The sequence below is a fragment of the Suricata suricatta genome, chromosome 9 (genome assembly GCF_006229205.1).
Source record: "Suricata suricatta isolate VVHF042 chromosome 9, meerkat_22Aug2017_6uvM2_HiC, whole genome shotgun sequence".
In the NCBI taxonomy this organism is placed as follows: domain Eukaryota; kingdom Metazoa; phylum Chordata; class Mammalia; order Carnivora; family Herpestidae; genus Suricata; species Suricata suricatta.
Genome location: NC_043708.1, coordinates 67,898,338 through 67,912,804, shown reverse-complemented (window position 1 = coordinate 67,912,804; position 14,467 = coordinate 67,898,338).

Below are 14,467 nucleotides of genomic sequence, written 5' to 3'. Positions count from 1 at the left end.
ACTTTACAGCCCAGCTGGGGTTGCAAACTCACAAGGGTCCATGGCTGGTAGAAGGGAGTGAAGCAGGCTCAGTGTGAGCAGGTAAGAGCAGGCACCTGATGCGGAACACCACCGGCCCGCGTCCAGCTGACAGCGCACTGGAAAAACCCCAGGGCAGCTGCGAGTCGGTACAAGCCTATTGTTCCCCGGGGAATGCCAGCCCCGTGTTGCCAGATCTTCCCATTTTTTTTCTGAGGTATCAGAAAACTGGACTTTTATATGGAAACTACTGCTTTTAAAAATTGGCTTTTGTAGGGGTGCCTGGCTGACTCAGTCAGTAGAACATGTGACTCTTGATTTCAGGGTTGTGAGTCTGAGCCCCATGTTGGGGGTAGAGATTATTTAAAAATAAAATGTTTTAAAAAATTAAAAAAATAAAGATTGGCTTCTAATTCAAGAGTAAACTCTAGGCTGAACAAAACCTACCCACCAGCCACATGAAACCTTTACGTTGTCCGTTTGTGATTCTCTGCTTTAGAATTTACTTCTCATGTGGATATTTGGGCCTTGCATGGCCATGACCCAAAACACTTGTGTGCACACTTACGTTTCCTCAAACCCATCTCAGACGAGCTGCAGAGGAGGAAACCAGAGGCAAGGGACAGTTGCTGCTTTTTAAAATGTCACTTTTGAGTCTCTTCCTTTTAAGAAAAGATTTCAGTGTTATATCTAAAGGCTCTTGAGACGCACAGATCAATTGTAGAATGGCTCTGCTCCAAACATGTAACAAAGACAGGTAATTTCTGTATTCATCAGCCATCCAGAATCAGCGCATCTCTTGTATTGTTTTCTCTTGTTGCCTTGGTTTCCATTCTGAAAATGAGCAGCATTGAACATCTCCCTCCTATTCATCTACAGGGAGGGGGCAGGGAAACGGACTTTTTGCTAGAGAAGTGAAGCCTGTGTGCAGGGCACTACAAATTTCAATCTACTAATTTTCTTATCCTAAGTGCAAACTTATCCCTTAGCCTCCAGGAGATAACAAAAACATGATTCCTGATGCTTGATCACTCTTTTAAGTTCCTTTAGTCCATTCTCTTCATTTATTAGATAAATGGAATTAAGCAGTGAAGAGTCTTAGCTGGTGGGTTACCAGATGCAAATACCACAGACTCTCATATGTTATAACATTAGTGCTGCAAAGCCTTCTGAAATGATACGTTCCTTAGACAGAGTCAGTAGCACCTGGACTAGAACTCAATTCTTCTGAGTCACAGTCTAGTGGTCTTTTGATAGCTATAGAAATACAGTATTTTTATAAGGAACACCCACAGGTTGCTCAGCCTCGTTGTCTAAGCACTGATAGCATATTAGTTGTAAATAATAGAAAAAAACCAAACTCAAAAAGATTTTAAAAGGTGTTTGCTGGCTCTTCAGTATGAAAATTGCAGAGGTATGGTAGGCTTATGACATGATTTGACCAAACTTGGCTCCATTTCATCCATCATGATGCTTGTGATCAAGATCAACTTTATCACCATCAGAACAAATACTTAAATGCTGTTCATATGTGCCCAGCCCTGTTCCAAGCACTTCACAAATATTTACTCATATATTTTCACCTCACTTCCCTGAGATGGTGACTATCATTAACCTCATTTCTCTCCGTGAGAAAGTCGTGGTGTTGAAAGTTTAAATAGCTGGCCCAGGTTTGCAGTGTTGGGCCAGGACACGAACTCAGGCTGCTGTCCCCAGAGCCCTTGCTCTTACCTTCTGTGCTAAGATTCGGATAGAACTGACCCAGGGATCAATGACTGAGAAAATATTTCCCTGGCAAACTGTGATGCGCACCTAGGGTTGAAAACCACTGCTGTTGCACAGTGGGTTAAGGGGTAGAACTGGTGTTGAGGCAAACCTGAAGTCTGCTGTAAGGAATATCATGTTGGAATTTAGGTTTAACTTCTGCTCTGCCACGCTTACATCCCAGTGGAAAAAAGGAATAAATATCGTCCACCGAGGAAGAAACTTCAGATGGAACTGCGGAGCACTGCTGAACACAATGACTGGCCCTGCAGGGCAGCTTTGCCTGAAGAACCCAAATATTACAGTCACAGTGGGTTTTCAGGGTGTCCATTACCTGGGTATTACAATTTTTGCATGATGGCAGTCAGAGACTGATTATAATTAGGCGAGAGAGAAGAAATTCCCGGGGTCATGGTGCTTCATTGTAGATCTCCTGCCTCTAATTCTCAATGCAGAAATCTTTGCAAGAGTACTTTCATGGATCTCAGTGACAACAATTAAGCTTGAAGAGCATGAGAAGACATTTTAATCAGAAGCTAATTAAGAACAATGGGGGCATATGTATCATTGATTGTGTCTCAAGCACTCTGACTGATCTGGGAGATTATTCCATTAATATATGGATGTAAACAGACACCAACATTTTCTCAGGATGGAGCAACTGCACTTTGAAGGTTCCACCTCCAAATCTGGCTTTTGCTCATTAGATGACAAATAAAAATGAGCAACATTTGCCTACCTAGGGAGGACATCAGGTGCTGGTTCCATGTTTTGGGGTAGAACAGTATCAGGCGTAACAAATGAGGCAATGGGAGTCAAGAAACTGAGTGTTATTCATTTTTAAATGACTGCTAAGTGTACTTCCATTTTAAAGTGAGACTAGGGGTGTCTGGGTGGTTCAATCAGTTAAGCGTCTGACTTTAGCTCAGGTCATGATCTCGTGGTTCATGAGTTTGAGCCCCACATCAGGCTCTGTGCTGACAGCTTAGAGCCTGGAGCCTGCTTCAGATTCTGTGTCTCTTTCTCTGCCCCTCCCCTGCTCATACTTTGTCTCTATCTCTCTCTGAAAAAGAAATAAACATTAAAACATTTTTTTAAATGAGACTAAAAATATATCTGCCCCTAAACACAAAGGTATAGATGCTGGATGTAATAGCAATATCAAAAGCACAAACCAAAACACCAAAGTAGCAATCATAATATTATGTGTAGTTTTTAATCTTCTGTTCATGTTGGGTGCAACACAAGTACAGTGTGGTGTTTTCAGGGTGGAGGAAATTCTCCTCCTTTGCCACCATGCAGTATCCACTTAAATCAAACAATCAGCTCATTGCACCTTCCCTTACCAACACCACTGGGTTCTGTTTTTCTCTACATTGCTTTGGAACTTTTTAGCCCCCGGTGTCTCAAAACTCATGCTTGCTGACCAAGGATGCTCACTTGCCCTGTGCCTCACCATCCCTGATCACAGTGCCCCAAGAGGGCCTCTGCGGAATTTCATTTTGATTGTACTTCACTGCTGGTCACAGATAAGAGAGATTGTCAGTATCTGAAGAGTGAGTTTTGCATAACGGAGAACTCTACCATATGATTTCCGACTGGCTTCCCAGCAGTTTCTTCCAGTCCCTTCCCAAGTGAGCACTGCAGAATGTGTCAGGCAATCTGGGTTGTAATCTCAGCAATGCCAATGTCTACCACTGTAAGTTATTTAAACTCCTCTGGGCTTCAGTTTTTTCTTGCCTCACAAAGTGAAATATGGATGAGATGATCTTAGCATCTTCCAAAATCAAAGTTGTTTGGATGCTATTTCTTTCTCCTTCTGGCTCGTCTGTCTCTTCCGTAGTCCCTGACTGTCATATTCATTCTGGTTTCCATATTTTGCCAGGTCTCTTTGCTCAGGTAGTAACTCTTCTCATGCTCCTTGACATATGAATATTCTATTCATGCATTAAAGCTCTTCTCAAATCCCAGTATCTTCAAAGACCTTTCTCAAGGTGTGTGCACAGAGCATGGGGAAGATGGATATTTGTGGGCTCATGTGCCAGGGGCATAAAGATGAAATGAGATAGACTTGATTGTGTCTTTCACAGAACGTACAGACTAGTTGAATGATAATAGCTGACTTTTTTTGAGATGATAGTTTCTTTACTGTTCAGTTGAGAAAACTGAGGCTCAGAGCTAAGTTAAATAAATTGCCGAAGGCCACAGAGCTAGCAAGCAACAGAATTCAGGTCTATTAGACTACAAACATTTTTCTTAACTGTCATACCACACTGCCGGCACACCATGGCAAAGATGTGGCAAAGGTTCCACACTTCCCATTTCTGTGACATGACCAACATTAGTTTCCAAACTATTTCCTTCTGAGCCAGGCAAAGTCACATAATTGCTGGCTAGACAGTTTGCCAGGCATTTACTTCCAGTTGACAGGAAGAGGCACTTGAAATGAAACTTAGTGTTTGCTATCTTAGCTGATATCTTTTCCAAGACATCATTGAATAATTCATTGGGATTTAATCATATATTTAATTTCATTGTTATTTAACTATTTCTATAACAGGATACATGTTATCTTTCAACTATCTTTAACTTCTAAGTGGACAGGGACACAATTTCTTTTTATTTTTTTTAATGTTTCTTTATTTTTGAGAAAGAGAGAGACACAAAGTGTGAGTGGGTAGGGTCAGAGAGAGAGGGAGACACAGACTCTGAGGCAGACTCCAGGCTCTGAGCTGTCAACACAGAGCCCAATGTGGGGTCTAACACACAAGCTGTGACATCATGACCTTAGCCAAAGTCAGCCACTTAACTGACTGAGCCTCCCAGGCGCCCGCACCCAACACAATTTTTTCATAAACGCCATTTTATCTAACATGATCGACACAGATTGTGAGTGCTCAGTAAGTACTGTGCAGGAAGGCATGGTGAGGAGAGGTACTTGAATGAATGAAGGAGGGAATGCACTCATGTTATTTTCATAGCATCAGTCAGTAATGCTTCAAAGAAAGTTTTCTGTACGGTGACCCAGGTCTTCAAATTCTGAGTTGGAGAATCATTCCATTTTCTATAGTCCTCTGAGCATTGCCAATGTGTGGAGGGATATGTTTTCAGGATTTATAGAGGGAAGAGAGAGAAGGCTTAGACTTCTAACCAGTTAGATGACAAATAACAAATGAAAACTGATGCTTGTCATTAAACAAACCTAAGGAAGTCTACAATGATATAGGGAGAGAAGACTTTCTGCTAGCATCTCCTCCCCTACAGCCCACTGGATTACAGTCCCCTCCTGGTACTCCCATGCTCCCCAGTGAATACTGAGTATCTACATTGCTTTGTTTATCTTTGCACCACATCTTCCAGGAGTGTCTGACACAGAACTCTTTAACAAATATTTGTTGCACAAATGGCTGCATATTGCTATAACTTTAGGGGTTTTGGTGTAGGCTGTGTAATGGGCTTCCCACCTGATTATTAATGTCGTGGATTCCCTAGTAATAAAAAAAAAAAGTGCTTTTCTATCCACAGTGAAAGATAAAAGGCAAATAAAAGGTTTCAGTCAGGGGCAACATTCTGTGGGGACATAATTACATAAATGTAAAAATGACCCAAACTCTTGGTAGAAATGAGTATGCAAATGGAAAAGAAAGAATCTAGGGGCCACTTGGAATGTGGAATGAGGCAGGGGATAGTTATTGAATTAGCAGGGCGGAGAACCTGGAGATTATAAGAACAGCTAACAGTTAATAAGCTCTTACTGTGTGTCAGCATTATTCTAAGCAATAATTCATGGATTACTTTCCATTGCTTTTACGGATTAAATAATATTATAATCCCTACTTTCTAGATGATGAGCTTGAAGCATCAAAGACTGAACAATGTATCCCAAATCACAAAGCCAGGAAGTTTTCAAGTTAACATGTCAAATCCAGGTGGCCTGCCTCCAGCCCATGCCCTTGACCTCTGCGGTCTCCTCCCTCTGTAGATGAGCTTTTGCCAGCTTCAGCATTCTGCCAAGAGCCAGCCCTGACATAATTCCATCTGATACACCAAGGTTTCTATCCCTAATATAATAAGAAGGCAAGTTCAACTTAACAATTGTTCCTTTACCGTTGTTCCTAATTATTCTATTTGTTTTACCCGGAATGCCTGGGGGATTCAATAAAGGAATTCCAATACATGTGCACAATCCTGAAGAAATCAATAGATAGAATAAAAACGAAGTGAGATTTAAGCAACCTTCTGTATTGGAATCATATCGTTCACTGGAGACTTATCCTTCTGCTTCTGTGGAAAAGCAAGCAGCCCCATTCTTCCGTGCATTTCAGAAAGCACAACTCCTAGTTCAGGAAGCTGTTCTAATCAACGAGTAGCTGCAAGCTACATTACTGAACTTTGTGTTACAAGCGACGGTGGATGCAATGCTGATACACCACAGTTTTCATCTCATGATCTCAATCTGCTTAGAGTATAATAGTTTCTCTCAACCTTTACCATCTTAAGCACCACTAAGAGATTGAATCATCACAGGGAGGCCAAATGGAATGCATGCAATGGGTTGTATAATGGGATGGTTGTTTTTGTTACCTAACATTAACAATCATTGCAAATAAAAAATGCTCAGTGTGTCTCTAAGGAGCATATTTATATTGAAGCATCTCTGTGGGCTTGGGTCACGGCAGGACAAACAGAGCAAGTGACTGTATGCGGTCTCTGAGATATTATTTAAGGCCTTTTCCCTCTGACTGCAAGAAACTCTCTCTTCCAACACTTACATATTTATTCTGTCAACAGGAATTCAATGAGCACTTGTTGTGGGCCACTTGACATCAAGATGCAGCATTGTCCTTAAGCTACAACATAATTATGATAAGGTGTGGTGAGAGACGTGATGGGAGATGTAGTCTGTCCCAAGAACTCAGCAAAGACACAAGATCTTCACCTTCTTGGTACAAACATCTTCATTTTCCTTCTGTTCTCCCAGTTCCATCCACATTTAACCACAGTGGAATTCTGGAGGTGCCCATTAAAAGGCCACTGCTCTTTCACAATATCATGGTTTCTACAGAGATTTCTTCTACTTTCAATCACACCCCCATGTTCTCTGCCTGGTGAACTCTTACTTAACTTTCAAGGTTTAGCTCAAATGCAACCTCCTTTTTGAAATCTTCCCTGATTTCTCCACCTTCTCCTCCTTCTCCCATCCCTTCATCAATCTTTCCTTCTTTAAACTCCAGAGCATTTTTTCCCTCTCTTATGGCATTCCTTATTTTATGACATTATGTTATGGCAATTTATAGACTTTGTTTCTTACTCTTATTGGTTTGTAAACTCTTTAGGGCAGAGATCATATATGTATTTTTTTCCTTTCTAGCCCTTATTGGAAATTGCATAATGTTCAAAATGCTTTCTGATTAACACAGTGAATTAATGAAAAATAAATATCATTTGCTAAGGAGCTATTGTGAAATTTGCATATTTTACATCATGTAATTTTCAGAATAATCCTGCAAGGTAAATATTACCATCACCATTTTACAAATGAGGAAATGAAAGCTTTGATGGGTTAAATGAGTTGCTCAAAGCCATACAGCTCGGAAATGGTGAACTTGTCTGTTTTAATGGTCATCCTGCAAATAATTTTGTCATCCTGCAAATAATAAATGGGAATGGTATTATAGTTGCATGAAGGGTACCTTCCTTTCACATCCTTGCTACTCAAAATGTGACTGACAGATCAGAAGCATTGGTACCACATGAAAGGTTATAAGAAATGCAGAGTCTTGGGCCTCACCTTAAGGCTGTGAAATCAGAATTTTCATTACTAACATTATCCCCAGATTACATTTTTTGAGAGAGAGACAGAGAGAGCATGTGAGTGGGGGAGAGGCAGAGAGAGAGAGAGAGAGAGAGGGAGAGAGAGAGAAATTTAAGCAGGCTCCATGTCCAGAGTAGAGCCGGACACAAGGCTTAATGCAGGGCTCAGTGTCACGAACTGTGAGATCATGATCTGATTCAAAATCAAGAGTCATATGCTCACCAACTGAGCCAGCCAGGTGCCCAATCCCCAGATTATTCTTATGGATAGTGAAGACTGAGAAGCATCAACTACCTTCACAGTTTTTCTGGGGTTTATCATGGTTCCTAGCTTTTTGAAACTCACCTCAGACACACAGAAAGTTGGTGCTCATTGTAACATGCAACCCATAAGCAGATGAAAGCCTAAAGGGACCAGTTGGGCATATCCTAGAAGAAAAGCAAAACCTTATCTAATTTTTTTAACATTCTCTTTCCTTGTTTCCCCACCTTCCTAATCATTCTTTGAGGGAAGATATCTGGTTAAAATTTTAACTCACTAGGCAAATGTGAAAATTGGGTGCTTCTCATTCAGGTAATTTAATTGTGAGGAATAAAGTACAATGCAAGTGAGACAGAGATAAGGTCGGTTTAAGAATACATCTAGAATGGTTTCAGTAGTGGACACTCATAGATATATGAGTGCATGATCAATAATAGCCTTAGTCCTCAGGAAGGTGTTTCTGAACTCAAGGTCCTTTGAGGATCTCTGCAGCAGGAGTTTGGGGGGAGGGGGTCTTCTAGTGATGTATCATTAATAAAGTTTGGCTTACCCATCCCTCCATCCTCATCACCATCATTACCATTGTTTGTCCCCCTCTGTCATTCCCTCTTCTTGCTGGAAAAAGATTTTATTTTACTTATTACCATTCAAGTTCTAAACACTGAGAATATGACTGGCTAATCTCATGAACTCAAGGGGGCCACATGTTTCCAGATCACAGGGTGGTATATTAGTATATAGAAAAAGTACCTTGGTCACATGCCCAGCTCCAACTCCATTAGCTACAGCTTGGGGTATAGAATGATTTCTTTTAAAAACAACCTTTGAACTTCTGCAGAGAGTTGAGCAGTCTAGTTTCCTTTAGAAAGTGATATGAATAGACGGCTCTGTAAAAAAGGTCCAGGGCAAAAAGGAAAGAAATAAGTTAACTTTTTCCAATGTAGTGTTAAAGAGCTAGCTAGCTAGCTTATTATATGCTCAGTAGATGTGACTAACTGCTAAGGGTGGTTATAATTCAGTGGTCACAGCTATATAAGGAGATGCTTTCAGAACTCATGTCATAAGTGCAAAGGCCACAGACCCAAGATGTAGCTTTTGTTTATGTGCAATACGTATTCTCCTCAAATTCAAATTATCTCAGAAATTCTTTGTGGGGAAATTAACATTGATTTGCTGCTAAAGTAATGGTCTTCAGTTATCCAAGCAGGAAAAGAAGCAAGAATGAGTAAACCTAGGTTGTGGCCAAATGACTTTTAAAAAAAAATTGAAAGATTAATGTTGAATGACATTTAGTTTGATGGTACTGTGTAGTTATCATAAGAGCTAGGTCTAAGGCATTGCTTTATCCTTGGGCAAGGAGGGGATATAATAAATTAAAAACTGAGAGCACTGTATTTCATCAGATCTTTGGGAGCATCCATTCTAAGCATGGTTGGAAGCATGCTTTTATTTATAATGAATATTTGGCCACCTTATTATGACAAATAAAGTCAGAAGACAACTTTATAACTCAGTGCGTTGAGAGATACAAGATGGAGGATCACTGGTGTGCATCAAGGAACTCAGTTCTTACCTCACCCAAGGCGCTAGTTTCCAAAGGCTTACCACACGTTCAAGGTAGTAGTCCTCCGTTTCTATAAAGTGATTCAGATAAACTGTTCTCCTCTTTCAAAGTCCACTTTCTAGCATAGCTACAACTTGGTGAAGATTGAATCATAGTTAATATGAAGATTATCATACTGATTTCACCCTTATCAGATTATTATGCTGCATACATTTTCAGGGAAGGTATTAAAAGCACTCTAAAAGAAGAGTAAGTAGGAGAACTGGTTAATAGGTGGGAGAAAATGTCTAGAAAGATCTTTTCTAAGATTATCCTAGGTGTCCTCTAGCTTAGAGGAGAACGAAGCATGTACTAAATAAATAGCAAAGAGTTGTTCTTATTTTTGCTTTCTCTTTCATCCAGTTGATTAGGAAGAATTACAAGCACAGAATATTCTCCATAGACCTCTGGAGAAGAACATAAGGAAAGTACTAGAGTCAGCTCTTGACTTCTTTTTCTGAACATTGGAATTGTTATTCTTTTTTCTTCCCCCTTTTTCTATCTGGTGGGTGGCTTTGTAAGGAAGAATTTTGGTCCTGATGGCACCTCACCAGAGATGATAAATTCATGTACTCAGTAGCCAGTTTTCAGTTTGTTCTTCCTTTCAGAGAAATCTTATGCAATATTTCTGCTCCTGTATCAACAGTAGCTGGTATATCTGTAGAAATTTGCCCAATATGCTTACCACTTTTGGGGGGAAATATAAATGGCAATTCATCTTGGTAGATGGACCCAGAGAATGAGAACTTCTTTGGGAATTAGACTTAGTAGAACTAATTTAGATCTCATGGAGGAAAATATAGCAAAGGGCACTGTTACAGAATAAATATTTTGTTTGCATTGTTTTCATCAGGTAGTTTCCTTGGTCCACACTTGTTTTAGTAGGTTTCCCTTTTTTAACAAACAAATGTTTATTCATTTATTTAGAGAGAGAGAGAGAGAAAGACAGTGGAGAGAGGCAGAAGGAGAGAAAGAGAATCTGAAGAAGGCTCCATGCTCAGTGTGTAGCCTGACACAGAGCTTGATCTCATGAATAGTGAGATCAGGTGTTGGAAGCTCAACTGACTACGGCATCCAGGCACTCCACATAGGTTTCCCTTTCAAAGGAATATTCCTTCTTAAACCTATCTCATTTATATTACTCTAAGTACTACCTGCCACAAGATACTAAAACAAACAATAAACTTCCAAAATGGTCACCAAACTAGTAGAAGATTTTAGAAGTGCCAAGGGGCAGGGCGCCTGGGTGGCTTAGTTGGTTAAGTGCCGACTTTAGCTCAGGTCATGATCTCACAGTTCCCACATCGAGCTCTGTGCTGACAGCTAGCTCAGAACCTGGAGTCTGTCTTTGGATTCTGTGTCTCCCTCTCTCTCTGACCCTCCCCTCTCAAAAATAAATAATTAAAAAAATTAAAAAAAAAAAAACTAAAAAAAAAAAAAAGAAGTGCCAGGGGGCAAGAGTGGGAGACTTTTACAACTATCCATAATTCCTCCTATCCATAATCCATTGTTTTCCTCCATGCATTTCCTCCATGCAATCTTACACTCTAAATAAAAAAAAAGTAGGATTGCAATTCCTCTGCCTTTTTTCCTAATCAGATTGCCAGTCGTCATCCCCTCCAAATCAGAAATTTTGGAAGTGCCACTGTTGATACTCCCTCAACAACTCTATTAACCGTTAATTATCATAAATATGTTTCTGGTAGTTTGCTATCCTTAGCTCTGTTGCTCAGGAAAAAAGAAAAATAAATAAAAGATCTCTGACAAGTTCCTATGGTTTGGAGACTTGGTCAAAGATGGTTCTCTCTCTCTCTTTCTCTCTCTCTCCCTCCTCTCTTTCTCTTTTGTGCCATGTTCTAGCCTTTTCCAGACATGAGAAAAAGCAATCATCAGTAGCTAGAAGAATCTCCAGACTCAGGGATATTGTTATAATTGGGTCAGTAGAGCCTGCTTTCAGCTCATTCCGCATCACAAAGCTGTCATAAGACCAGTGCTTTCTTTGGAGCAGGTACATTCAACTTCCACCAGGTTGCAGGCCTGGGACTGCAAAAGGTAAACTAGTGTCAGTGAGCACATCATGTTGCAAAAGCATCATAATAATTGTATGGACAGCAAAGGATTGCATTTCACTAGCGTGTAGCATCAAATACATAAGGCAAATGCAAACAAGCTATTGTCACCTACCAGGATTGGGAACCTAAGAGTAAGACTCATAAGCTGTTCATTACCAGCTTAAATGAGCCCATTAGGCTTACATTAGACTTAAGAGAAAAGAGAAAATAGTGCTACTGAATTGTCAGGGATGCAAAATTTCCTAACGGAAGAGAAGAATCACCACAAATCCAAAAGCTGAGTCTTATTGTATTATCTATCTTATATTCAATGTGGAAAATTCATAAGCCCAACATGGGAATAGCTTTTATAAACTTGTTAAAAGAGATGATAGAAAAAATATCTTAGCATCATTTCCATATTTGTCTTTTTACCCCTCCCCTGTTAGGCGTACTGCTGAGACAAAATGGGATTTGGGAGAAACTTGTTTGTTTCTGGTGTATCTGGGATGGATCAAAAAGAATCAAACAGAAAAGCAACCTACGGTAAAATTTTGAATCCCAATTTTTATCAGAAGATGATTTTGATTTTATTATGTTTGATGCTAGTAAGGGATAAGAGAGACATGAAAGGTTTTGAGTATAGATTTTAGAACCGAGTGATGAGCAAAACTGACAATTCATATTCTTATCAAATCCTTTTGAGTCTTACAAAATAGAAGTTTCCTTGAATTTTCTGACATCTTCACATCTCGCCCTGCTCCAAACTTGGAAACTCCTAAAAGACAAACATAAAACTTGAAAAATACTGGCAAGAAAAAAAATGTTTAGCTGCAGACCTGTTTTTAAAAAGTGTTATTTGATCAAGGCTGAAGGCTCTCTTTAATATAAGGTAGTTGTCTCCACAAGGGTATTTGACCTAAAATCTAACTATCATAAATAAGGAACTGAAGCAGAACGTAAATTGCAATGCTGACAACAGAGCATTTCTTTGTTGGTTTCAGGTCAAAATACAAACTCAAATCAGGAGAAAGTATCTTTGTGGTCTGAGAATTGGTTGTTCTTTTGGGTATCAAGATAATCTCAAAAAACTTTTAAGTGATCATTCTCAGTTTATTAAAGACATCGTACAGTGAAGGAATACCAAATAGTCTCCATGCTCTGCACATGGCTCATGGCAGTACTCCGAGCTCTCTGGCTTGCTTTGAAAAAACAAGATCCTTTAGGTTCAATGATGCCTTCTTCTTCATCATGTTATCATGTGGCCATCATTACCACTATTATGACTACCACAATTATCTGAATACTTAATACGTGGACATTTAATGAGCAACACTAGGCAGTGGTAGCATGAAAAACCTCCACCTCATTAGCCAGGGTAAGTTATCAGAGTTAATCAAGAACTGATGGCTGGAGTTTCATCCTATTCCTGGTGCATCAGCTCTGTGGGCATCGCGGGAGTCAGGAAGAGAGCCTCCAGTTCACAGACAGCTCTCAGGCTGTTATGGCTTCCCGGAACCAGGCAGGAGTTCTGGCTCATGAAATTCCATACTCCTTCTCTACAACATTCCATCTCTTCCAGAAAACAGTTAAATGGTTTATTTATAAGTTGGGATCATGAGCAAACAGTGGAGGGATTCACATGCAAGTAACCAACAGGGTTGTTCTTTATATTGTATCGTCTGGTAGGGGACTGTAGCTCTAAACATATTCTGAATGCTAAGGGCAGACTTAAAGAGCCTTAACGACACTAATGTCAAGTTTCTGACCTACCTTTTCAATGCATGACGCTACTGAGAGCACTATTTGAAACACTACAGGAAAACGGTATGAAAAAGGAAGGCTGGCGGGAGTACTGACTTTAATTTTAATTTCTTTGGAATTAGCGTTCTAAAATCCCAAGTGTACACATTAGTCTACAATGGAGAAATAATTATGAAAGTGCTCCAGTCACCACTGTGTATGGCCAGAACGCTTGCTAGAAGCAAGGGTAGGTGACAGTGCAGAGAGGCAAGAACATTTTGTCCTGCATTAAGCCCTGCTTCCCTCAGCGGCTATGTGTCAGACGCCTGGTACCCCGGTTCTTTGGGCGGGTGAGCCAATTAGCACATTCCCTAGTCTGGAACGGTAGTTGCTGTGTATGTGATCTGCATACTGATTCAGCTGAGATTTGACCTTCTGGGTGGAGAAAAACAAGAATCCCAGGTGAGGGAGAACATTGGCCTAGATTTTCCTCTCCTCTCTCCTCTATTCTTTATTTCCAGGCATACTGGCCTAGTAGTTTTTTCTGACTAACTCAGAGACCAGAAAACAGTTCTATTTCACGTGAAATGTAGATCAATGTATAGGATTAAAACTATTAAAAATCATGGCTTTTCCCTCCTTTGGCTGATGTCAAAAATGGAAAGCAGGTAGCTGAATGTAATAGTGACGCTCTTGGCCCACATGGGGGCAGTACTAGGTAATCAAAAGCCTCCAGGAGCTTCCAGGGCAAGCAAAGTCTGGCAGGAGACGAACTCTGAATGCATAAAGTGAATCAGGTTAGTTTTTCATAAGCACAAGATTCCTTAAGGCCAATCATGATAGTGCTCTAAATGTTCTCGCTGAAGGAATTAGGAAGGGAAGACATCTACCAAATTTCCAACTGATGGTGCAATCACTTGTCAGGAGATGCTGGGGACATTTTTTGATTGATTACTCCATTTAACACTAGAGTGTCCTTTGAATATACATAACATGCAATAGGTAAACAAGCCATTTTTTAATCAGATTATCACATGATATTCTAGGTTTCTCTAAAATGGGGGAAGCATGTCTTAGGTGTCTTATTAGTTTCTTATTGCTCTTAGGTGTCTTATTAGTTTCTTATTGCCTCATATGATGAGTGGCATTTTGATTAATTTTCAAATAAAGAATTCCTAGGGAAACTGGATAAGTAGGTGTGCATTCATAGTC